The 24,015-nt window shown below is 42.7% G+C and overlaps 1 protein-coding gene across 25 annotated transcripts in view; it reads left to right on the top strand.

The window, feature by feature from the left end:
- PTPRD (protein tyrosine phosphatase receptor type D) overlaps positions 1 to 24,015 on the top strand; it is a 1,176,641-nt gene that overhangs the window by 583,562 nt on the left and 569,064 nt on the right. For all 25 annotated transcript variants that reach the window (XM_082204501.1, XM_082204490.1, XM_082204511.1 and 22 more), the window contains one exon: positions 13,238 to 13,260. The gene's annotated coding sequence lies outside the window, so the exon portion shown is untranslated. The remainder of the gene's footprint in view (positions 1 to 13,237; positions 13,261 to 24,015) is intronic.

The following is a 24,015-nucleotide window of genomic DNA, read 5'->3' as shown; positions in this document are numbered from 1 at the left end:
GAAGCTTTCCATATATTCCATTTTGTAGTGCCTGTCCGCTTGTTGAAGCTTTTAGATAATTCCATTTTCAAAGGTGGATGGGTCTTTAGGAGCTCACAGAGTCTAGCAAAAAGTTGAACCAGGACATACTTCACGCATTCTGCTGCTCCTTGCTGGAGGGTTTTGCTGGAGAAACGAATGAGGTGCATAGCATCTCCAGCAGCCACTTGTGAAGTAAATGACTATCCACCCTGTAAAGCTATTTCAAGCAGTAGATCTCTCCCAACAATTCATTTGGGAACGAGTTTGCTTCATCCCAAGAAAGAAAGGAAGAACGACTTCTTCCCAACAGGATGCAGTGAGGGACTCGGCCCATGGCCTTGAGTGGCCAATAGGCATGCAGGAGCAAGCTGCTTATAAAATGACTACTCTCCGCATCAAATAGGGGTGCCTTTTGCATGGTCGTGCGCAGCCCCCCCCCCCCGGATCCCAGTGTGACTCCTAGTAGTTCGGGCTGGCTTCATCCTCCCCAGGCTGGATACCTGAAGGTCTCCACCTACCTTAGCCAATCGCCCAACCCCGCCTGGGGAGGCATTGCCAGGGGATTGGCCAGGTAAGGGGAGGGACCGTCCTGTCCACACAACAGAAGGTGGATCTTACCTGCGAAGCAGCAGTCGGCTCCAGAGATTATAAACTGCAGCCTCTCCCCTTAATGTTTTGTTCCGTAGCTTCTTTGGGATTGTGCCCTTTGAGCCTTGTGGGCTTCCCAGTAGCCATACAGGGCTGAGTAGGAATTTTTGGAGTACATCTTGATTGTCAACACTCCCCCCCCCCTTTTTCCCCTTCATTTTGCCAATTCCACACCACTGTTAATTTGATTGGCTTATGATGGCATGGGTTGCTATTTGGCAGTTTGGCTTCTTTGTGGCTGGCAGGTGAAGTAGTATGTGGTCAGTACTGTGAGGCTTGTTGGGTAGAGACCATTTCATAGACCACCTCTTATTGTCAGCTGCTTGGTTTGAAATACACAGGACCTAGAAGGTGTCACCTACTAACTGCTGGACAGCAGGGGTGGCTGGCAACTGCCAAGTAACACAACGGTGGTTTTTCTTCTGGGAGGATGGCTATTTGCCTCAAATTATGCCAGCCTGGGTGACAGAATTTCCCCTTAGCTGTAGGCAGGAGATATGCTAACTGCCTGTATAGGTTTTTTCCTACCAGTACTTGTGTTTGGGTTTGACACAGGTTTTCCATTAAGGTCCGTATAGTTAAAGCTATGGTTTCCCCAGTAGTGATGTATGAAAGTGAGAGCTGGACCATAAAGAAGGCTGATCGCTGAAGAATTGATGCTTTTGAATTATGGTGCTGGAGGAGACTCTTGAGAGTCCCATGGACTGCAAGAAGATCAAACCTATCCATTCTGAAGGAAATCAGCCCTGAGTGCTCACTGGAAGGACAGATCGTGAAGCTGAAGCTCCAATACTTTGGCCACCTCATGAGAAGAGAAGACTCCCTGGAAAAGAACCTGAAGTTGGGAAAGATTGAGGGCACAAGGAGGAGGGGATGACAGAGGACGAGATGGTTGGACAGTGTTCTCGAAGCTACCAGCATGAGTTTGACCAAACTGTGGGAGGCAGTGGAAGACAGGAGTGCCTGGCGTGCTTTGGTCCATGGGGTCACAAAGAGTCAGACACGACTAAACAACTAAACAACAACAACTTGTGTTTGGGATTGACACAGGTTTTCCTTACTATATTTTAATAAAAAATTACTTTTTACAAATATTCGTTGGTGAACCTTCATTCTCTCATAGTGTTCCAAAAGTTGTTTAAGAAATCTTGATTTGCGGCTGTCTCATGGTGGAATGAATACTAATGCCGCAATATAAGAGACATAGAGTGTGTTCCCATATTTATTTATTTTAGTTATTCATAATCCACTTTTCAAACTAATTTTCAAAAGTAGCCGCATGGTTATTAGATCCTCTGTACTATAGGAACCTGAAAAACCATCCATGAGCTAATGGAGGACATGAGTAATAGTCAAATCACAGTATTCACAGCACTGCTTCCCTGCTAATACTTAAAAAGACTTATTATGAGTATTCCATATGACAAGGAACAATAACATGAAAGCAATGAAAATTAGGAGCTTGCCTGGACAAGCAGTCCAGGCAGGTAATACAATAAAAAGTGAAGAAGCATTGTTATCTCTGCAAATAATAGCATTTTTGAGGTAATTATTGCCCTAATGATTCACGTTACTTTGATATTAAGGGCTCTTTGAGGGAGAGTTTAGTTTAACAAACATAACAAATTATGAATAAATAACAATTTACAGATGTCTAAATACAAAGACTCTTTATCAGAAAACGACAGAAAATCATGGTAGAAGGAGGATAAAGATGCATAGCTGGATATTTAGGCAGAAAAAGAAATGCAATGAAAGAATTTTCATAGTCACCACTGGATAAAGTCACTAATTTTGCCTAAACTTATTTTGTTGTTGTTGCGACTTTGACATTTCCAGCAGTGAAAAACACCTAGAAAACTTTGAGGAAAGCACATATAATGCTTCTAAGGGGCTAAATAAATGTGTATTGTGTGGGGGTTTTTAATAGCACCTACCTCAGCTGCCACCAGCTTTTCTTAAAGCAAAATAAATAAATAAATAAAAAGAGCCTCCAACTTGAGCAAAAAATAAAAATATAAATCTAAGTGAAGTGAAAAGAGTGAGAGTCTGAACAAGAGTAGTGACATTTCACAGATGGTGCCAAATTAGGTGAAAACCTCAAGTTAAGAGCACATAGAACAATTTGTGAAATAAATGACATGTAGCAGGGAAAAAATATTTATTCAGCACCACCTTATAGAATTGGCTAAGTCAGAACCAAACCACTGGAGCAAAACATCACTGAAATATATACCAGACAACTGGTCCAGGAGTATGCCACAACACCTGAGAAAGCCCAGCAGGGTAGCACACTCATTGTCCTTGATTATCCATTAGGTAACAAAGGCCCTTTACATGTCACTTTTATAGGGATGCAGGTGGCACTGTGGTCTAAACCACTGGGCCTCTTGGACTTGCTGATCAGAAGGTCGGCGGTTCAAATCCGCACGACGGAGTGAGCTCCCGTTCTCTGTCCCAGCTCCTGACAACCTAGCAGTTCGAAAGCACACCAGTGCAAGTAGATAAATAGGTACCACTGCAGCGAGAAAGTAAAAGGCAATTCTGTGAGCTCTAATTTCCGTCACAGTGTTCCGTTGCGCCAGAAGCAGTTTAGTCATGCTGGCCACATGACCCGGAAAGCTGTCTGTGGACAAACGCCGGCTCCCTCGGCCTAAAAGCGAGATGAGCACCACAACCCCATAGTCGCCTTTGACTGGACTTAACCGTCCAGAGGTCCTTTACCTTTACCTTTTACAGGCCACTTTCAAAGCCAGGCAAAAACAGATCGAAACAAATTGAGGTAAGTAGAGTTCACTAAGAATGTCTGGCATTGCACTTGAGCCCTTGAGCACCTTCAGAAGTAGGAGCAGTGATTTAACTGAATAGGAGGCCTGTAAAACTATTGTTGGATCCTAACTTGGCTTCCACTGGCAAGACCACCCTGCGAGTGAACTTTTCTGCCCATAGGACACTTCCACAAGTGGAAAGGTGGAGATGACCTTAACTTGATTCCCCCTGCCCAACGCAGCCCCTTGTGCCTCTCAAAAATCTGTTCTGGAAGCCTTCAGCAGCAGCGTAGGGTAGAAGAGAAGAAGAAGAAGGAGAGGAGTTTGGATTTGATATCCCACTTTATCACTACCCTAAGGAGTCTCAAAGCGGCTAACATTCTACCTTTCCCTTCCTCCCCCACAACAAACACTCTGTGAGGTGAGTGGGGCTGAGAGACTTCAGAGACTGAGAGGGCTGAGAGACTGGCCCAAGGTCACCCAGCAGCTGCATGTGGAGGAGCGGGGAAGCGAACCCGGTTCACCAGATTACGAGTCCACCGCTCTTAACCACTACACCACACTGGTAGGGTAGAGGGCTGCAGTGAAAGGAGGAAAGCAGTAAAAATGACCCATTTGACGGCAGATCCATAAGATTTTAGGGCTGTCTGTAAAAAGGATCCCTTCTGTTTGTTGACTCCTAGTTACAATCCAAACCAGTGTCCTTATTCATGGTTGCATACTTCATTTTTAGGAAAAGGTACAGTATCTCTCTGCTGTGCAGTCTTGATTTCTTAATCATTTTATGCCAAGAAAATTCACAGTGCATGCCTATTTCTCCCCCACCCCCTTCCTCCTCACTGTTAGGAATAAAATGTGGTCAATTTCAAAGCACTTTTTAAATCTTCCGTATGAAATACCTATTTATAGATAAATGTCTGGGAATAATGTCGCATGCTGTTTCCAACACACAACTTTTAGTAAAGCACTCAATATTATTTAATGTTAGGAGGTGTCCTGGAGTTAACCTTGCAAATTATGCAAATACTAGTTTTATTTTTACTGCTTCAGTTTTAAATATTAAGAACCATTTATTATTTATTTACAATGCAAAGCATTCTGATTTTTTTTTAAATAGAGGCTGCGAGTACATAAATACCACCCAGTGTGTAGTTTTAAACATGATTTATCAAAGAATATGAAATTGGCTTTTCTTCTTTTGCTCAGTAGCAGTAATTAACACAGCGTGATTCATTGCCTGCAAAAAAAATAAAAATGTGATTCAAATAAATTCAAGTTATAAAACAAATTCAAGACGAAAAACAATTCTTTCATCCATAGAATAAATTACGTTTGAATTCCTAGTTTTTTAAAAATATCAGTTTTGTAAGCCTTTTAATCACTTGTACTTACATTACAGTTTTATTGGGGCTAAAGCGTGTAAAATGAAAGTGTATAAACAGTTCCAATGGTACATAAGGAATGACATTGCAGCATACATGGAAATGTGTGCATGCCTTCCTTCTCCTAAGAAAAAAAGTGAATGTAGAAAGCTACATTTCTACTGTATTTTTGACATTGGATAATGATGCATTGGACAATGGTTCTCTTCCATCCTACTTATGAGATTAAGAGGTGTGCAGGTGTCGAGACCTGAACATACACACACACACACATGCACACAAACCACTCACCAAATGTGCATGGTTTAAACTTACTCAACTAACTTATTCAACTTACCCTATGAAAAAACACAATTCTCTAATTAATTAACAAACTCCATGGTAGATGCTTGGACAAAACCTCTCACTTTTTCCTAAGATCTGGTACTGTAAGTGTATTTGATTTTTTGCACATACAGTGGTACCTCAGGTTAAGAACTTAATTTGTTCCGGAGGTCCGTTCTTAACCTGAAACCATTCTTAACCTGAAGCACCACTTTATCTAATGGGGCCTCCCGCTGCTGCTGCTGCTGCTGCTGTTGCTGCTGCACCACCACTGCACGATTTCTGTTCTCATCCTGAAGCAAAGTTCTTAACCCGAGGTACTATTTCTGGGTTAGCAGAGTCTGTAACCTGAAGGGTCTGTAACCCGAGGTACCACTGTACAAAGCTATGAGTGAAAAAGATACTGAGAAAAGAAAGGAGAAGGTTTCTGCTAGGAGACTTCCTATCTCCCCTTCCCTGTCTCCACTTCCCCTGGCTCCTCCTCTACCTCATCTCCTGCTACTTAAAAAAGAACTTTTGCTGGTAAAAGTTAAAAAAGGTAAAGGACCCCTGGAGGGTTAAGTCCAGTCAAAAGCGACTATGGGCTATGGGGTTGTGGCACTCATCTTGCTTTCAGGCCGAGGGAGCTGGCATTTGTCCACAGACAGCTTTACGGATCATGTGGCCAGCAGGACTAAACCACTTCTGGCGCAATGGGACACCATGACGGAAACCAGACTGCACGGAAACAACATTTACCTTCCCGTCACAGTGGTACCTATTTATCTACTTGCACTGGCGTGCTTTTGAATTGCTAGGTTGGCAGGGCCTGAGACAAAGCAATGGGAGCTCACTCCATCATGGGGATTCGAACTACTGACCTTCTTTAGACCATAGCAGCACTACCAGTAATGGCCTCAGGAGAGGCATTTGGGCATTTTGGGTGTGGTGGCCTAGAAGACAGTGTGCTTCCTCTGCTTTTATATGACAGTAAAACATTCTGGGTGGTATTTGACAAATACTCAGAGTAGACCTAATGTGATTAATGCACCTTCCATCTTAAGAAAAAGTGCACATTGGCTAGCTGAATCCCGATATACAGGTGGATTGTTTGGTCAATAAAACCTTTAATGTTAAGGCTGTAGGTGGTTTATTGCAGAATTTCCAAATATATGCACATATAAGAAATACCATATTGACCTGAATATAAGCCTCCCCAAATTCCAACCTTGAAAAGTTAAGGTGCGACCTTACAGTATGTGGCCAGAAGCGCAGCAAAGCAGTGCCCGTCCCATGCGTAGTCCCCCGTCCAGTAGCAGAGCAACATGCTGCGGCCCCCGGAGTGAAGAACGGGTGGGGGCGTGGCTGGCACGCATCCCGAGGGTGTGGCACATCACCCATGGGGACGTGGTGCACAGCACATGGGGGTGTGGTGCACGTCCCGGGGGCGTGGTGCATCACCCATGGGGGCATGGCGTGTGTCCTGGGGTTGCGCGTCCCGGAGGCAGCTGCGATGGCACCCTTTCCCCAAATGGCACCCGGTGTGGCTCGCTTCCCCACCCCCACCCCTTCGTACGCCAGTGCCCCCATCTTCTCCCACCGGGAGAGGGAGAGAGTGAGGAAGAGGAAAGGCCATTGACATCGCAGTACGGCTCCACCCCCACCCCACCCCAGTACACAGCCAGGAGCAGTGAGGAAGGGAGTGGCTTATATTCGGGTGTTTCCCCCCTCCCCCCTCCAGTTTTAAAGGTGTGGCTTATATTTGTGTGCGGCTTATATTCGGGCCAATACGGTACTACCAAACAGTTGTAAGAACTCCTGAAGCTTCATAGAATTGATTATGAAAGGGAGGACTGGAAGAAGGGAAATCTCCACTTTCCATTTTCTGTCGTGTCCTGCCAATGAATGAGAGAATGGAAGGTGGAATGTTTGAGGAAGCTGGGGTGAAGGGGATGGTTTGGGGGGTTGAAGGATGGTGGAGACAGGACATTTTCTAGATTTTCTTCTTTTCCCTGGGAAACTTGAGGACAGGGGAGTCCCGGGGCATATGTCCAGCTTCAGTCAAAGATCCTTTTCACTTGATCCTTTTAAGTGCTCCTTGCGTGATCAAGTCTACAGCAAGTCCAAAGAAATGACAGGTTTCATGCAGTTTATATATCCTCCAGGCACCCTCTCACTCCTCCCATAGGAGCCCAACCACATTGGCGTACGTACACAGGTTGACATCACATATGTTCCTGCTATGGTACTCTCAACCATAAAAGGATCTTCCTTCCTGTACTTCTGACCATAAAAGGATATTCCTGTTCCTACTCCTATCTTGGAGCAAGAGGTCACTACTTCCGAGAACATGCTCTGGCGTTAGTCCCAGACTTGGGTCTCTGCGTCATTTGTGGTCAGGACATAAGATATGTCTGTGTCTGTTCTACTGGTAAAGTCAAGGCCAGTCTTGCCGTCAAACTGATAAGGGAGAGAGCTGTGTTCTTGTTTTGCATTTGCTCAACGGCTAAAGTTTATGCATTTTAGCTAAGGAGAAATGGGGATTTTGGTGCAGTTTAAAAACTGCCTGCACAGTCAGTTTTGGGGTTTGGGAAACCCATTCCTTCAAAGATAGCTGGGATTGAGTCTGGAACCGCCTGCTGCTGAGCTATGATAAATCACTGCATGCTCATTTCATGCAGATTCCCCATTCCAAATGAATTTCTAATTTCCAGAATAGCTCCATCTGGAAATGCTGTTTATTTCCTCTCGCTGAGTAGCAGGATAGAACGGGTTTCTAGGAGCAAACAGTTACATTTTGAGGAGCTTTCCTACGTTTGTAATTAGATGCTTATCCACAGTACCAATCTTCATTAGAAGCCCTGGATAATCTTTTATGTATGACCCTTTGCGGCGCCACCTCTGATACCCTCCAACAAGCAGCTTCTCTTGTTATTTTATTAATTCCATGCACAACAGTTCGGTATGGCAATTCATACACATTTTTATGCAAACATGGTTAAGATTTCTGAGTACACTTTTTTATGTAGATATATTTTTGTTTACGTCCACATAGAAGTAACACAGGTACTCTGAAGCGGATATTTCAGCATCCTACAGAGAGACCCTTGAAAATATCTCTCCGTAAATGGAGTGCTTGAATGTGAATGAAATTTAGGGGCTGATTACAACAATGTCTACATCTAGTTCAAAAATATAAATTGAGCTAGGTATAAAACAAGGACATTTTCAGATGAGGGTTTATATATATATATATATAAAAAAAAACAAAAAAACGAAAGCAAACATGCACTTTATGTTTCTGTACAGCCAGTGTTTTAGGTGTGTGTTCACTTCTACCCATCTTGTAAAGTGGTACAGAAGCATGATTTGATCATGTAATTGTATCCTGAGAAATAAATAGCAAATAGCATTCCAATATCTTGGTCTTCCAGTGAGATAATATTGTACAGTATTCGTATTTTCCAACCCCCCCTCTCAAATGGAAACTTTGGAAGTAGCTGACAGTTCATGAGATTGATTTAAATATATAAAGCAGTTTTTCACACAACACATAGTAAGTATATTGTTGTGTTTTTGTTGTTTTCCTGCGAACAGCAATGCAAATGAAAAGTCAGTGTTTTGACGTTTTTGTAATTGTAAATGGGGAAAAAATAGGTTCTTGGTTCAAGCTGGTATATGTTCATATTTGAAATGCAGACTCTTGTCCTAGATAAACATACATGCCATTCATTAGAATATGTCAATTTTTCTTAGAAACAAGATGGCTGATGCACAATCCTTCTACTGTGGTAGCTGTTCTCTATGTCTTTTCCTTTTCCTGCCTTTTAGAAGTCATTTATGTGAAAAGACTAGAGCTAGGCAATTGATGAATTCATAGTTAAAGCAAATGGCTAATGTTCCACTATAAATCTTAAAACATGTCTACCTCACCTTAACTGCTCATGCTAATCACTATAAAGATATTTTTATACCATATTTTAACACCTTTCAGAGCATCCCTGATTCCTCAATCTGTCAGGTGCTTTATGATTCCCACTTGCGCAATAAAAGACAATGTAAAACTTTATTTCAACTGATGTCAGTATCCTTCTGATTCACCTCTCCAGGTTCTAGAGGGAAATTAGGCAACAGAGAAAGCTATTTCTGATTTAAAATGTCACAGGGACTATATTTTTCAGCCACCACACCATTTCTTCAACACAAACCCAACGGCATGAATTCCAAAGAGTGTTATCATAGAATCATAGTATCTTAGAGTTGGAAAGAACCCAAAGGTCATCTAGTCCAACCCCCTGCAATTCAGGAATCTCAGCCAAAGCATCCATGACAGGTGGCTATCCAACCTCTGTTTAAAAACCTACAAGGAAGGAGAGTCCACAACCTCCCAAGGGAGACTGTTCCACTGTCAAACATCTTCATAAAGTTTTCCCATATGTTTAGTCGGAATCTCCTTTCTTATAACTTGAAGCCCTTGGTTTGAGTCCTACCCTTCACCCAATAGCATTTCTCCATCTTCTCCATGCAGAGCTCCTACCACTTGCTTGTTCTTCTCCCTCTTGCTTTGAACATAGCCAAAGAAACCTTTTAGAAATTATTTTTAACCTCTTTTGCAGGACCTGAGTGTTAGAATTCCTGCTTCATGATTGCAGTCATAGGATTGTTGTCTTTCAAATGACGGTATATGTTTTGACTCCACAGAGTGGGATGTGACGGAGACAGGATGTTTGTGTTACTGTGTTCCGTGAAGTGGGACTATTGTCCTTTGTTCTTTTTCTTTTTGCTGTCTGATGCTAGAGAGAGAGGGAGCCATGTTGCAGTGCTCCGTGTGTGTTTATATGTAAATAAAGTAGATTAGCCAAAACGCTGAGTTGCTGAGGTTTGTCAGGCATGATGTGCAAACTCTGCGGATCCCTAAGTGTGCCGGTGTTGGTTGGCATCGGTCGCTGTGATGTTCGGGCTGAAGAAAGCTTTTGAAGCTCCTGAACGATCGACCAGGAGGGAGGGAACATGCCATTCGGGCATGTGTCTCTGCCAGGGTCCTACTCGAGTGTAGGCTGAACTCCTGACACTGAGCTCATTCTAAACTTTAGCCCACCTGACATTCGCTCTGCAACTGTTGGCTACTTATGTATACTCTTTTTGGGGGGATTTCTCCTTTCTTCCATTTCTTATGCATGCCCTTCTTAAATCTCAGCTCATCCGTAAGCTCCTTATGAAGCCACACCAGTTTCCTTAGATGCCTCCCACTTTTCTTTCCTGTTGGCTCTCCCATTTTGGTCTCTGCAGCAACAGCAGGCACTGTAACTCTCCAATGATTTGACTTCACTCCCAAAGGCACACCCTTCTCTTGTTGCCTGAAACAGATGGATTTCTTCCATATGCTACACCTGCACTCTGTAGATGGAGGGATTGCAGGGCATTCCCATCCTATGGTAGCCCGGCTTCCCCCATAAGGGCAGCAATGGATTCAAAGACAACAACAACACCATCCTCTGTGTCTTTTTGTTGTGTCCCAGCTGTATTGCAGTTCTGCCACTCCTTCTCCTTCTTGCTGCTAACTGACTCCAAGGACCTTCCCCTAGGCTATTTCATTCAAAACTGAAACCCTAAACCTGAGAGCCAGTGTGGTGTAGTGGTTAAGAGCATTAGACTCGTAATCTGGTGAACTGGGTTCGTGTCTCCGCTCCTCCACATGCAGCTGCTGGGTGACCTTGGGCCAGTCACACTTCTCTGAAGTCTCTCAGCCCCACTCACCTCACAGAGTATTTGTTGTGGGGGAGGAAGGGAAAGGAGATGGTTAGCCGCTTTGAGATTCCTTAAGGGGAGTCCTCCTCCTCCTCCTCCTCTTCTTCTTCTTCTTCCTCCCCCTGGATAGTTCAGTTGCTTAGAATGTGATGCTGACAACGCCAAGGTTGCAGGTTTGATTCCCATATGGGACACCTACATATTCCTGCATTGCAAGGGGTGAACTAGATGATCCTCTGGGACCCTTCCAACTCTACAATTATATGATTCTATGTATAAACCCAGCAAAGAAGGGGCCCCACTCCCTTTTGCCTGGCAGCCTTGATCTCTGATGGTTCCCTTGATGGGCCATCCGTGGCCTTTGTCCCTTACTAATGGTCCAAACTGCTAGCTTCGCTGAACTAGCTTGGCTCCTTAGCACAACTGGATCCATGGAGTTTCCATGTTTAGCAAAGTTTAATCAAACCTTGGTTAATTGTAACTTTTACTAAATCATAACATATTTAGAAGGCTCTTGCCTGCCCCGATAACATCATAAATATATTTTATCTTCTGTCTTCAGATGAAATAAATGTGCAGAAAAGAGCTTCTTCTGCCTATTTTTTTTGGTCTTTCAACCCAACCCCCCAAAAGAAGAAAAAATGTATTGTTTTCCTCAAGTTACGGAAAATCATTCTGACATGATTTCACCTCAAGTTTAATTGAGTCAGTGAGTGGATATAATGAAGCATTTTGTTAGTGGTCTCCAGTGGAGGTGTTAATAGGAAGGAAAGTAATTTTCACCTTATTTATATGTTGTATAAATATAAAGCGATCTTTCTGCCGAAAGCTCAATTTTCTTCATAGTATTTCAGTAAAGGTTGCAGGCCTTATTCAAGAAATATGATCTTTTATTGCAAATTACAGTACAAAGTTGTATTTCTAGAAGCAATAAACAAAACTACTGATTCATGGTAGAATAATAATGCAAACAAAGAGTGTTCCAGATGCCATATTAGTCACACATTTGAGAACCTTAAATAGCCATTTTCTAATGGCAAAGGCTTATTAGCCAACTCACTCTGTTGCAGCTTCTCAATTAAAATATGGCAAATTAGTGTTTGAGAACAATTATGTTTTGTTTCATAGAACTCTGAATAATAAAAATGGACTACAATCATACCTTGGTTGTCAAACGCTCTGGAACTTGGATGTTTTGGCTCCTGAACGCTGCAAACCTGGGAGTGTTCCGGTTTGCAAACATTCTTTGGAACCCGAACGTCTGACACAACTTCTGCAGCTTCCAACTGAGTGCAGGAAGCTCCTGCAGCCAATCGGAAGCTGTGCCTTGGTTTGTGAACGTTTTTGGAAGTTGAACGGACTTCCGCAATGGATTCCGTTTGACAACCAAGGTATGACTGTATATCCATTTAATGGCAAGCAGTGCGATCCTAACCATGCACATTCAGAAGTAAGTCCTATTGAATTCAATGGACTTACTCCAAAGTAAGTGAGGTTATTATTGCAGACTTATGCCTTTATGAGATACAAAGTGTGGTATTCAATAAAGCACTTCTGCTAGTGCAAGGATTTCCATGGATCATAGATCATAGATCCTCCTCTCCTCTCCTTTCCTCTTCCCTCTCTGCATCCCCCTGAATCTACTCTGGAAGGTTGCAGGAACACCCAAAACAGATTTAGAGGGCATTGGGGACAGGGAAGGGAAGTTCTATTGCACAGCCAAACGTTGGATACTTTGTTGAATACCACTCAAATTAATTAAAAATAAATAAATAATGGTGGTGCTGTTCTTTCCTATTATCTGGTTAATAAAGTTCGTTTTCTGTGACTTCAGAGAATGACTGGAATTAAGTCCCTTCTGTAGGTAGGCCAGTGTACTAAATCTACATCTAATTGTTTCCAGCCCGTGGTCTTTAGGTGCAAGTGCTTGAGCCGAAGACAATATTGCTCCATTTATGCTACCAGGCCAGCAAGAGTTACTGCATTTATATCCTAATCTGACTCTCTAACCACTGCCCCACACTGAGATTGCCTTCCTTGACCAAGCAAAGGGGAGAAGGCTGCAGGCTTCCTATTTTCCACTCTGGCACAAAATGATTCTTGTATCCATGTGTGGCCACCAGTATACACCAAGGAGCAGGAAGTGGACTTTTTATGGCATATGGCAAACTCTCTGGGCATGGTGCATGGTAGGAATGGACTAATTTTTTTATAAAAAAAATGTTGGATTAAAGTTGGATAGTTGACAAAGGATCTTTGCCTGTTTTTTATGTGCAATATCAAATCAGGGTGTTACCTTTTTATAAAATAACCGGTGAATCCAATACAATAAAATAAAATTACAATTCTCTTTCTGTTTCTCAACAGGAGCTGCGGTTCACAAGGTTGAGGTAAGATTCTAATCTTAATAAAAATAAATGAAGTGTTTTATTAGAACGGAACACAAAAGCATACAAGCCTTGTCTCAGGCTTGGTGGTTGAGCTGCGTGATGAAATTAAATATGGCTATTTGGAAAATTATAGATGATCTCTTGTTCCCTACTTTATTGTTTTGCTAAGTTGATATGCCATTACTTAAGCATTGTCTTGGACTGCATAAATCCAGTGCTTATTTGTAAATCAGAGTGGAAGTGAGTGTGAATTTACACTCCCCACCTCTGACCTTGAACTTTCATAACTGGATTTGGGCAGGTGGAAGTGAATGATTTTCAATCATATGACTGCCTCAGCCATGGCAGCCATTTTTTTAAAAAAATGAAAAGCCATGGGTGCAAGTGAATGTGGAAACTAAGCTATAGCAATGTCTATGAATGCCTGTTGATAGAGCATGAAAACCTTATTGACTATGGCTTCACATAATGAGATGGCCATAGGAATAGACCATCATTAGAGAGTGGATCATCCATGTATTCAAAGAGGACAGATCCATTTCAGACTGCAACAGCAGAACATTTCATTTTGTAATTCCTTTACATTTCAGCCATGAAAAAGAAAAGTCGCATGTCAATGACAAAGTCTGTGCTTATTTTTCTATGTGCAGGGAGCATTTTATGTGCGGAAACTGTCAAACATGTAGTGCCCAATCTGTAATATGGTATGACAGTCGGGGGACTCTGGATAAACCCAGAACTAAGTGAGAATGTGAAGCACAGTTCTGAAATTTAAAGCAAAAGTAGTAGAGTAGATAGCAAGAGAGAATTTTTTTGCAACCTCATAAGAAAATTAGGTATAAATTTCCTTAGAAGAGAAGGGGGCAACTCTTTTGATGTTTTGAATATAAAATTTCAAAATGATAAGAAGAGACTCTGGAGAGGAAAAAACCCCATCAAATTCGAATGCCTCCCCCCCCCAAAAAAAAATCTGACTTTCACCACAAAATTCTTCAGGCAGTCCCTGCCTATGAAATAAGCAGATGTGCATGGCAATTCTATAGATGGCAACTCAGAAGTAAGCCCTGTTGATTTCATCAGAGCTTACTTCCAGGTAAGAGAGTACAGGATTCCAGCCTTAATCATTTATAAGTATATTTCTAACACCTCATAATGTGTACTGGGTGTGTAGGTTCATAATCTTTTCATCGTGGACGTATGATATACTGCATAATCTAATAAGCTTTATTGCTGAGGGTGAACCTGGTTACTGGGAGGGGAAAAACATTTACCTGAAGAGTGTGAGATTTGCTAAAATCTAATGTATCTGTGTCACAAAGATGACTTATTTCTTTCTATAATGCCTATATTGGATAAACATTTTCCCTCCATTTTCAGAGATTTCAATCTCAATTTTCAGAGAAGCACAGGGCACTGTGAAGTTTATACATCCCAATCTTTTCATAGCCTAGGGATATTCCTATCTATTAGATCAGTTTCTCCCCCCCCGCCCGAAACTCAATAAATTCTTCCACTCCGATCGTGATGTGACTGTTTCCCTCTATATGAAATAAATGAGCCACGAAAATAGTCTATATCCTATACAGTGGGTCACACTTTCAACCCAAATCATACATCTGCATTTTTGGCAACAGAGCAGCTTACTAAGTCATAATGCTAGTGACACTCTTGTGTGGTGAGTTTTGTATATTAGAGAAATATTCTATTTGTATGCTGTATGCTGTATGCAGCTCTGTAGAACAGATATTATTATTATTATTATTATTATTATTATTATTATTATTATTATTATTATTAAATATCCTGCCCAACTGGCTGGGTTTCCCTAGCCACTCTTAGCAGCTCATAGAACATACTAAAACATCAAACATAAAAAGTTCCCAATAGAGGGCTGCCTTTAGATATATTCTAAAAGTCAGATAGTTGTTTATTTCCTTGACATCTGATGGGAGGGAGTTCCACAGGGTGGGTGCCACTGCGGAGAAGGCCCTCTGCCTAGTTCCTTGTAACTTCACTTCTCACAGTGAGGGGACCACTAGAAGGCCCTCAGAGCTATATCTCAGTGTCTGGGCTGAACAATGGGGGTAGAGACGCTCCTTCAGGTATACAGGACTGAGGCCATGTAAAAACGCGCTGATTCCCAGACCGTCCGTGGGCCGGACTGAGAAGGCGATTGGGGTGTGAAACACATAGCAGTCAAGTACAGGAGTGGACGTGCTAGTGGATGCTGTGTACCAGCCAGGAGAAAAATCCTGTTTCCTCCTAAACTGGAACAAACTTCCTCTGCATGTGACTAGAGGCAGGCGTGATCTAATCTAGCAAGGCAGGAAGCACACCACTCTCTCTCTTTTTCAGATCTTCTCCTTTTTGTTTTTCTATGAGTCAGCAGAAGTGACTGCTTGTTTGCAGTCCCTTGAGAACTAACTCCCTTATGGGATAGTTCCACATATGTATATACTTTTGTAACGTAAGTCTTCCTTCAGGGATCTAACTGTGACCTGAATTTATGTGAGTAAACTACTTTTATATTGAATTTAATAAGATTGTCACATTTATTCTTTTTAAGGGGGACAAGAGGGGATCTTACCAGGAATTCTATATTTAGAGGCTAAAACTAGCCTGCAACAAGCAAACCGATGTTTGTTTAAAGGGGAATGTTTAAACTCTGCTAAGATATAGAACTTGCTAACGCAAGTCAGGAAGGATATCATTAAGCAACATATCCTCTCCTGCCTCCCTGAACATTCCCACAGTGAACCCCTCCATTATAGGCTCAGGTTGTATATATGGCTCCATATATCAAAAAGACACCACAGTCTCTGCTGTGCCACATTCTGAGGAAACCAAACCCCTGAACCCATGAATCGTGTACTGCTTGGAGATCAGGCTGGCGTGCAACAGAGGATTAATTGGATTGGGCCCCTTAATTTATAATGGGGAAATAATCCATACTGACAAAGCCATCTCTATGTGAATTGCTTTTTTTTTTTAAGCACATGAACTCCTTATCCCTAACCTTTTGAATACAATGAAAATCGTTTTACTATATTTAGTATAAAAAAAATAGCACAACTGGTTCATCTCCACCACCTCCTTCCCCCAGCCCATAATGTACCTTTAATGTTATCATCCTCGCAAATCCACCGGCAGACTGTCTGGTCAGGTGTATAACTGGAAAAGGTCAAGGCAAAATATCAGCATACTTAACAAATGGATTTGCGTGCAGTGTTCGTAGGAATCCTTCCAGTTGCATGGCAACCATCTTTGTAATTACTATTTGCAACTCCATTTTTAATAGTTTGATTACTATTTTCTCCATTATATTGTTGCATATAATGAATTTAAATTCATCCCTCTCACTTTCTTCTTCTTCTTTACAACAATAAATGCAGGCTAGTATCAGGTCAACTAGCATTAAACTTAGCTTCCAAAAACAGATGAGTAATGCCTAGATAGCACATTATACAGATTTTGAGGTTCTAATGTTAGAAGTAGAAACATAAGCAGCTGTTTGTCCTGACTCAGACCATTGTTCCATCTAGCTCCTACCAAGTGGCAGTGGCTCTCCAGGATTCCAGACGGGATCTTTTCTAGCGCTACCTGGATTGACAGGGATTGAATCTGGAACCTTCTGCATGCAAAGCAAATGCTCTAACATTGAGCTATGGCCCTCCCAATGTATGTAACCTTATATCTCAAAATGGATAGGACATGGAATGGCAGAGAGGGATAAAAGTGACAAGGAAAATCATAAGCCTGTGCTTGATAATAAGGGGTGGTAAATTAGCAGTATGGCACACATGCCCAGCCGTGACTCCCATGTCTCCCCCAATCAGTCAAAACAAAGGAGGAAGGGGGCAGGAGATCGGGAGAGGCTCGGGAGTCATGGGTGGGTGGCGCTTTGTTGCCCAGTTTTTAAAAAACTCTGTGCATTTATGTTTCACAGGATGCGAGAGTAGGGCTTTGCACCTTTGTACAATATGCATGTGTGCTTGGGCCCAGGGTCTTTTGCCTCACCATCCCCACTACTGACTCCCTGTTGCTACTCAGCTTCAAAAAAAAAAAAAAAAAAGGGTCCCCAGATTCATTGAAAAAAATCTGGTAACCATATCCTATAGTCCTTAACAAACTACACTTCCCAGGATTCTTTGGGTCAAAATGTGCTTTAGTAAAGGTAAAGGGACCCCTGACCACATTAGGTCCAGTTGTGACCGACTCTGGGGTTGCGGCGCTCATCTCACTTTACTGGCCGAGGGAGCCGGCATACAGCTTCCGGGTCATGAGGCCAGCATGACTAAGCTGCTTCTGGCGAACCAGAGCAGCGCACGGAAACGCCGTTTACCTTCCTGCCGGAGCGGTACCTATTTATCTACTTGCACTTTCACGTGCTTTTGAACTGCTAGGTTGGCAGGAGGAGGGACCGAGCAACGGGAGCTCACCCCGTCACAAGGATTTGAACCGCTGACCTTCTGATCAGCAAGTCCTAGGCTCTGTGGTTTAACCCACAGTGCCACCCGCACCCCTTCCAAAATGTGCTTTACATATGCCTTAAATGTATGATGTGTACGGAGCCTGAGACTAAGGAGGAGGCAGCTGACATGCAGTGCCACAGCCTGGACTGCGAACAGGCTAAGGTTGGTGGGGAACGTGCCACATTTGCCCTCATGGGCCAGCCTTCGCTGCTTGGATCTTGGAAGTTTGTTTTCTAAAAGGTTTCTATAAAACTATAAACGGATATCATCTGCTCGGTAATACTGAGATTTCTGTTTCCAGAAACCATCTGCTTTCTCTGCTCTTAAATTAAACATTTACCATATTTTTGAAAGGTATATAGTCTCGAGTCTCTGTGTGCTAAATACTCTTTAATTTTTAAACATGTTTAAAAATATAGCCCAGTCCATTACAGTTACAGTTTCTACATTTAAACTGAAAAGTAACAGCTGGTATATGTTTCATTCCCTTCCTTTTTCCTTAATATATTTGCAACACTAATATATATTCCCCCCCTTTCCCCCCTCAGAAATAGATATACAAGGTTTGATGGGTCAGCAGGGAGTGTGTGTGTGTGTGTGTGTGTGTGTGAACATGATACAGATGACATTTTGCATGGATATCCCAGGCCACAATATACTTTGGCTTTGAAGTCGCTCAGCCCCACTCACCTCACAGAGTGTTTGTTGTGCGGGAGGAAGGGAAAGGAGAATGTTAGCCGCTTTGAGACTCCTTAAAGGGAGTGAAAGGCGGGATATCAAATCCAAACTCTTCTTCTTCTTCTTCAGTACTGGATATATAATGAAAAAAGGTAAAAACTAGGTCGTATTCCTGACCTGTGAAAGGGACTATAAAAGTTACGTTTGATAGATTTAGTGTGATAGCGTTTGTATCACAACATAGCTCTTGCTGTATATGTTTGCATGTGTGTGACCATAATTCAGTGGTAAAGGTAAAGGGACCCCTGACCATTAGGTCCAGTTGCGGATGACTCTGGTGTTGCGGTGTTTGTTAGTATTTGTTAGTAGGGGGTGGCGCTGAGCTCCTGCAATGTTCATCTGGGTGTTGCGTGTGACGTCAATGATGGTCGTTCGCGACCCCCAAATGTTGTGTCTGAACTAGGAATGTGTCAGTGGTTCCTCCACTTTTTCCTGCTGCATAGCGGAAGCAGCCCTCTGCCTGCGTCACTGGCAGAAGGAAGGGCAGGAGCTGCCACCAACTAGGGATGCTGAGTTGCCACGCAATGCCTGGATGTCACACATGTCTGGGCATCACACACGAGATCGCGTGCAACATCAGCCACACACCCCCACCTGAGTGTAGAGGTAACGCTCCGCTTTGCGAAGGCAAACCTCGCACCAGACGTGCAACAGTATGTCAAGGAGCGTTATGCCTGCTTTCCCTGACCTTTTGCCTTCTTGGCTAGAAAACAGGGTTTCCCCCCTGACCTTTTGTCCTTTCACAATTTGTTTGCTTCACATATCGCTTGGCTGGAGCATGGCGGGGAACACAGATGTAATCAAGTATCGGGGGGAACATTCGAGGGAAGCACCTGCTGACATGTGTATTTGCTAACGCTGGAAATGTGCGTAGATGGAAATACGTGAAGTTCAGGGTGGTTTTACTACTGTTTCCAATTGTTGACTTCTGCTAATAAAAGGAGCCTCTGCAGAGCTGGCCGGCAGCTTGCTTGGAGGATGCTCGCCACCGTGCTTCTGCACAGCTCACCTGCATTACCAACTCCTGTCTCATGCCTTCACTTCACCTGAGCTTGCTATTCAAGGAAACAAGTGTGACTTTCTTCCAAATGTTGCAGTTTATTCTCCCTCTCCTCTGCAGAGTAGGTTTCAGGGTTCCAGCTCTCTCTGCACTCCGATAAGGCTTTTCCACCACAAACCCCAGTTTCTTGATTTCTTTTCCAGCAGACAATCCACATTCCTTATTGGGCTGGGGTTTGTAGGTAGGGGTGCCCCTGGGCTTTTAAGAAAGGCTGTGTTGGCTTTGTTTTTTTTTAGTACTTTCTGTAAGCACCAGGGTTTCCCTGAGCTGGTTCATCACCTTTGCTTGGTCTCATTTTTGATCCGGTCCTGCCAACACTCACTGCCTGCTTTTGCTATTGGAGGAAGTGATTATATGAACTGTATTTAATGCCCTTTGCTGGGGGTTTTTCCCACAGCTCCTCCTCCAGTTCACCCAGTACCATGTTGCCTAGCATCTTTGGCAAACCCAAAGGGGTTTTATTGGCACAGCTCTTCATGAAGAACCAGTGTGTGACACTTTCACAGGTGGTGGAGTAGAACAGGAAATGCCTTCACTTTCTGGCAGAGGGAACCTACCACCTCCTCCTTCAAAGATAAACATCTTGCTTCATTATCACTTTCATTCTAACACATTTATCTGAACTGAATTAATAAGTACCTACCCCAGGTTTCCTGCACTGACTGCTTACAAGTTTGTAGAAGCTAATATTCAAGGACATTAAAGGAAAAATAAAAGAAATGAGGTCTTTGCAAGTAGGAGATACTTTACCGTTTGGTCCCATAAAATAAAATAAACATTGTAAAAAAATAAAAATGAAGCCTATAAACCTTGGGAAGACGGATAAGTTGACATATTGTTCTGCATATCTCTGTTTAATAATATTATATTTCATTTCCCATGCTAAGAAAACAGCCATTACCCAAAGCAGCCATTCGTAAACAGCCATTGTGAACAGATTGCATCCTTGTTGGTGGTATGATAATTGAAATAAGTTTACCAGTCTTTTATGAGAAAATACCAGATGTATAAAATACCTATTAATCAACTCACTCGCTTTTGCAGACATCAGCTTCAGTACCGATGGCTATTAAAGAATAAATGGGATAAGAGCAAAAAGAAAAGAAAGGAAAGGGGAGAAATTCAGAAAATTAGCCAAGCAGTTCAACCATGTGGCATGTTGCTTGAAGAGAGAACGGGGGAGGGGAATGCACTGTGTTCTCAGATCACTTCTTCTGAGCTAAGCTTACAGGTCGTCATGTTCATCAATTCAGCATTTGTTTGGTTTTCATAATTGCAGGAGTGCATTAACCATTCCTTTGTGGACAATGATATAAAGCATGAGGCTGCCAGTCCACCACCTCTTAGCTGCATTCCCTCCACCTTCCCACTGCTAATCACATTTTCATTGAATTCTCCTCTATCTGTGAGAAGAGGCTGCAGGGGCACTATCTGTTAATCTTGGACCCCTGGAATAAACATTAAATTGTTGTTATTTTCTTTTTACTGCTAAACTAGATGGAAACTGAAGAAAGCAATGGGGACAGCTCAGTAAGCGTATACGCTGATAGAGTTTTATTGACAGCAAACTGTATGTGGGGCAGTGAGCACACATACTCATCATACTTTTAAAATGTCAACAAATACCTAGGTGGTGCTGTGTAGGAGACTATTGCTGAGGGATCCAAAGGAGAACTGAGCCACAGAAATGTGTAAATCTCCCCTTCAAGAATCTCATAGAGCTGTCTTGCTTAAGGGGACTGTGTTTTGGATTTAGGCTGATTAAAGACCTGCTGGTGCATCCTTGCAGGGGTGAAACTGGGCTTTATTTCATGTGGGTCAAAGACCTCGTTTGCCCTCCCCATGCATTTGCATGCGCGCGCGCGCACACACACACACACACACACAATGGGAGACTCAATGGCATCCCTCTGGATACTTTACCCAGGGCAAATAAGAAGAAGAAAAAGAAGTAGTGTTTGGATTTGATATCCCGCTTTATCACTACCCTAAGGAGTCTCAAAGCGGCTAACAGCTTCCATTCCCTTTCTCCCCCACAACAAACACTCTGTGAGGTAAGTAAGGTCACCCAGCAGCTGCATGTGGAGGAGCAGAGATGCGAACCCAGTTCACCAGGTTATGAGACTACCGCTCTTAACCACTACACCACACTGGGCTAGCTAACCCAGCTAGCTCCCCGCCCCCGGTAGATACAGCACTGCACTCTTACTGTACTCCATCAGCTTATCCGGATTGCTAGGAGCTGGGTCATGGAAGAGTAAGATTTAGGTTTAGAAGGTGGCAAACAGTGTGATGAAAAAAATAAACCTGAAGAAATGAATAACACCGTATTTTGCAGAGCTACAATAGAAAGAGGAAGCAATGGTGGTAGTTTGTTTGTTTGCTTGTTTGTTTGTTTGTTTAGTACACTGCCCTTCATCTGAATATCACAGGGTGGTTCACAATATGATCATAGTCAAAAACATTGAGCAAGATCCAACCTCTACCATTGCAGGGGTAATCAACATGATTGCCCTCCAGGTGTTGTTGGGCTTCAGCTGTTATGTGGCACATGTCTGAACCCACAATTGTGACCAAGCACTCACGTTTATTCTTACTGAGTTAGACCCATTGGTCCATCTTTCTTAATACTGTCTGTCCTGACAGGCAGCAGCAGGAGTCTTTTTTCCAGCCCTTTGGGGACTGAAGCTGGGACCTTCCTCATGGAATGCAAATGCTCTACCACTGAGCTGTTCCCCTTCCAGTCGACAGAGGGACCGAATAAGAGGAACACGAGAAAAGGAATAGCAGAAGCTCAGCTCACCACACCAATTATGCCCATCACAGCTCATGTTGCCTGTTCCTCTGTATGCCCCCATCTGAAACATACCAGTGGCATCACTGGGTCACTGCTTTGCACAGCAACTGGTTGCACATGCAACCATGATAAATAACAATTCATGCAATGAATTAAATGGGGGGGGATGACTAGCCAGAACAGCAGTACATAATGCAAACCATAATAACTGGCTTGAAATGTGTGTCCTGGGGTTTCAGATGATGTCATAATCTACTGCAGCAAATTTAATAGTATTGTTGCCTGGAAGCTAGGCCATTATGCTGTGTTTAATTTCTCCAAGATGTAAATTACATGGTTCAATGTTGTATAGTATTGGCTACTGCCATTTTAGATTCTTGTGCTTGCAGCTGTCAGGAAACATAATGTTTATGGGTGTTTTGTTTAGCTAGGAATCTTGATCATTAACAGACTTATCTTGAAACTATCCCATGCTCTGTTTTTCCTTAGTGTTCCCAGATAACCATTTAGATGAAACGGACTTCACAATTCAAAGAATATATAAATATTAGAAGGTGCAACCCCCATTCTAATTGTGTGGATTTTATTAAGTTTTTCAGCGTACCTGATCCTCATGGTATCTTCTTCTTTGGTGATCACTCATAGCCAAGTAAGGTTGTCTTCCATGAACATGGTCTTAACAGTAAGTCCGTAAGTGACTGTGGAGGCCAATTCTGGATCCACACATCCTTCCACAATGGGGACATAGGTTTCCAGATGGGAGTTGAGCATGGTGAGGGGTTTGCCAAATGTGCCTTCCTCTTAGCATGTTTCTCCCTTTCATCCTGAGTTCAAGTGTCTTCAAAGTCTATGACACCTTTGGTAAAGGCTGTTCTTCAACTGGAGCACTCGTAGGCCAGTGTTTCCCAATTGTTGGTGTTTATACTACATTTCTTTTAGATTTGCCTTGAGAGAGTCTTTAAACCTCTTTTGTATGTATAAACCTCATGGTATATGGGGGGAAATGGCACCTACAGTGCAATTAACTATGGGATTTTGTGGTGAAGGTAGGAGTAATGAATAATAAATAATAATAATAAATTTTTATTTATATCCCGCCCTCCCCAGCTGAAGCCGGGCTCAGGGCGGCTAACAACAATAAAATAATACAACGTTCTAAAATAATTTCATTATAAATGAACCCTCTGGCACCCTTGGGCTGAAATGATGTGATGTTGCTTGGTGGCATTAAGGGCCAAGAATCAATTAGACAAGGATAAGTATCCCATTATTCAACTACTGGCTGAGATCTGATGCCAAGAAAGGGGTGGGAAAGCCGGGGAGGCAATAGTGTGGAAGGCTGTGAGATTTGTATCTTTCTACTAGACTGAGCTTCTTCTGGCATCTCATCAGTACGATAGGGAAAGCCAGGCGGATGAAGTTACCCCCATCTGTATTTTCCCCATCTCTTTTTAAGCCAAAGGTGTGGAAGTTCTGTAAACGTCTAGATATGGAAAGAGCAAAGTCCAAATACTGTGTGACACCAGGACGGGAGTTCTGAATTTTATAAAACAATGAACTAACGAGCCAAATCTGTCAAATAAATGAGGGATGTGAAGCAAACTCACAGTTAGGTTCCTCGATACATGCTTTCTCAACAGAGTGGGCAGTAGCATGGCGGCACTAGTTTAGTTTCCTTTGCCCTGTCT

The sequence above is a fragment of the Podarcis vaucheri genome, assembly GCF_965113315.1.
Source record: "Podarcis vaucheri genome assembly, chromosome: 17".
Taxonomy (NCBI): Eukaryota; Metazoa; Chordata; class Lepidosauria; order Squamata; family Lacertidae; genus Podarcis; species Podarcis vaucheri.
This window is presented reverse-complemented; position numbering and strand designations above follow the sequence as displayed.